This window comes from Trichosurus vulpecula, chromosome 9 (genome assembly GCF_011100635.1).
Source record: "Trichosurus vulpecula isolate mTriVul1 chromosome 9, mTriVul1.pri, whole genome shotgun sequence".
NCBI lineage: Eukaryota > Metazoa > Chordata > Mammalia > Diprotodontia > Phalangeridae > Trichosurus > Trichosurus vulpecula.
In genome coordinates this window covers 125,565,000-125,568,226 of record NC_050581.1, presented here as the reverse complement: position 1 = coordinate 125,568,226, position 3,227 = coordinate 125,565,000, and the positions used below count along the sequence as shown (strand labels likewise).

Here is a 3,227-nt window from a genome sequence, read left to right as displayed (position 1 = left end):
TCCTCACTGAAGTAAGACAATTCTTTCAGTGACTACTCCAAACCTTTCCTTCTCTCCTTCATTTTCTCATGCCACCTTCTCTCCCTCCTTCTCAACTAAAGACCTCTGCCTCTCAAAACCTTTTTTCAATATCCTCCATACTTTCGTCTTTTCTCTGATGAGATGGTAGACTTTTCTCTTCACCAAAGCCAACTCCTCCACTTATACCTTGATCCCATCTGCTCCCATCTCCTCTAGCAGCTCAACTAGATAATTATCTCCTTTCTGTAATTTTCAACCTTTCCCTATCTATTGACTCTTTACTTGTTGCCCACAAACATGCCCAAGTCACCTCAACTTTAAAATGAAGAAAATCCTCTTTCCTTGACCTTACTATCCCTTCAGGCTAGACTTCCATAGTTTTCCTCCTTTCACAGACAAACTCCTAGGAAAGGTTTTTTCACTCGTTACCTCTACTTCTGCTCCTTTTACTCAATCCCTTACTGTTTAGCTGCCACCTTCAAGAAGTAGCATAGAATGCTCACTTCAGGGTTGCCAATGATTTCTGAATTGCCAAATCTACTGATGATCTCTTCTTGGACCTCATCTTCTTAATTTATGTAGCATTTGTCACTGACTTACCCCTCCTGTCTCACTCCTGGCTTTCTGTGACATTGCTCTCTTCTGCCTATCTTATCACAAATTCTCAGTCTCTTTTACTGGCTCATCATCCATGTCCAGCACCCTATATGATGGTGTAATTCAGAGCTCTTTCCTGTGTCTCTGCTTTCTATATACGTTTTTCTCAGAGATTATACCATATCCCATGGGATCAGGTATTGTATCAATGCATATTCTTGGAAGATCTATATATCTTGCCCTCGTCTATCCTGAACCTCAGTCTCATACCAATCATTGATCATTGGCTATTTTGAACTTGATATCCCATAGGCATCTCAAACTCTACATGTCCAATACAGAACTTATTTTCTCTATCACTCCTCCCCTAAAGCTGTCCCTGCTTCCTAACTTCCTTATTTCTGTTGAAGGGACCATCTTCCTTATGTTTACTCCAAGTTGACACATCAGTTAGGTCACTCTCTTCTCTTGCTATATCATCTCCCTCCACATCCAATCAGTTCCCAAATCCTATAGATTTTATCTCTGCATAAGCTTTCTCTCTATCTCTCTACTCACAGAGCCACCAATCCTAGTTCAATAACCCATCACCTTTCTCTTATACTATTACAACAGCCCCCTAAGAAGTCTGCTTGTCACCAAACTCCCCTTTCTCTAAACTATCTTCTATATAACTTCAAAATTGAGATTTTGAAAGCACAAGTATTCAAGGAATCCCAGTGATTCTTTCTGGCCTCTACTAAAATGTGAGTTGATGTATTTGGTATGTTTTATATTTAAAACTCTTCCCAATCTGCTTCCAACCTGCATTTCCAAGCTGGCTTCATACATACCACAATCTTTCATGCCCTCCACATTTTAGCTAAGCTGCCATACTTGCTGTTCCTCAGTCAATTCATCTGCCTCTTCCCTACTTTTTTGAAATCTGTCCCTTATGCTGTCCTCTCAACCTTATAGAATCTGTAGCTTCCTTTAAAACTCAGCTGAAGAGCTACCAACTACACAAGGCCTATCATACTTGACAATTGCTATCTATTCCGCATAATTGCTTTATATTTACTCTGTAATACTTTGCATTCACTTTTCTCTGAACATTCCTTGCTTCTTCTCCAGAGTTGTGCTGGTGAATATTTAACAACCAGATCTCTGGAAGGAAAAAAAAAACTGTACAGAGCACACTTTTAAGTTTAATCTGCATATTTAACATTTTCACATCAGTTTCTTAAGTCTAGACACATAACCAAACAATAAATCAAGCCCCAATTTATAAAAACTGCTGATTTCTGAAATGTAAATATTCTCACCAAAAATTTAACAATCAGCCCGAGCAAGCTAGTATGAGCTGGCTCCAGCATGCCCCTGTTTTTCCCCAAACAAAATATAATTTTCTTGAGGACAGAGGCAGTTTAGATTTTGCCATTGTATCCCAACGGTGACCAGTACATAGTAGGCAATGCTTATATGATCATTCAATGAGTGAATGTAACAATGAATGGTCAATGGAATCCAAACCCAAAACAAACATCATGGGCATGGATGGTGGACCCAATCACATAAGATGAATACTTGTTTTTTTTTGTTTTTGTAGCTGGAAGGAGGGACAGTTTTATTCTTGGCAATATACAAGGCTTCACACTTATGTACACAGGGAGGACAAAGACACAGGCTATTCCTTAGTCTTCTCCTCTGGACTCTTGGTGGCGAACTTATCCTGAAGTTTTTTCCATAAGCCTTTATTCAGTTCCTTAAATTCTTCCAAGGTATCTGTAGCTAGTAAAATCCTGCACCCTTTCACTGTCAGTCCACTGAAGCTGGTGTCTCTGGGGCGTGGATGTAAGTGTTTGAATGAAGTCGTGCTAAGCTCTCCTACATCTGGTCACAGGTCTTGGGCTCAGCAATCTAGGTGTTCTCTCCCTCCCGAAAGGCCTGCGCCACTTGCTGCCACAGGTAAGCGCCTAAGTCTTGGCCCCATTTGGTCTCATGCAAAGGCCATTCCTCACAGAGCTTGAGGAAATGCCGGTAATGGCTGGCCGCCATCTTGGGCCCCTCTAAGATGAATACTTGTAGTGATATGTGTCAAGTTCTACTGTGCAAATTGAAGAGAGAAAAAAAGCAATTGGGTTCAAAAATCTAACTAAGCAAGCACAAGAAAGACACAGAAAAGAAACAATTCATGTGAAAAAGATATCGAGGTTTCATAACACAAGCTAAGTACTTACTGGTGGCCAAAAAAGAAGCCTGAATTCAAGATTGTATCAATGGAAGCAGTAGTTCTAAGGTTAGGAAGGTGAGAGCTCTACCCTGATTGCTTTGTTGCTGTTTGTGGATGTAGTTTTAGCCATCCTAAAGTTAAATTGAAAGGCTCTTTTGGCCAGCCAGCTGGAAGCTATCATTCATGCCTTTTGTGTCACCCACTAGGGCCTTGGGTAATGGATTCAGGGAATTAAAAAAAGGCAATTTGGTGTAGAAGACAGGAGATTGGTCTTGCTGTCAGAAGAACTCTGTTCAAGTTTTCCCTCTGATACTTATTTCCTGTGTGACCCAGGGCATGTCTCTTGATTTTTCTGATCTCTTTCCTCATCTTTCATTCCCTTTGATTCAGCAAGAAT

At 40.5% G+C, this 3,227-nt stretch overlaps 1 pseudogene; it reads right to left on the bottom strand.

The window, feature by feature from the left end:
* Positions 1 to 2,284: 2,284 nt before the first annotated feature.
* Positions 2,285 to 2,655, bottom strand: LOC118830513 (annotated as a pseudogene).
* Between the last annotated feature and the right edge of the window lie 572 nt (positions 2,656 to 3,227).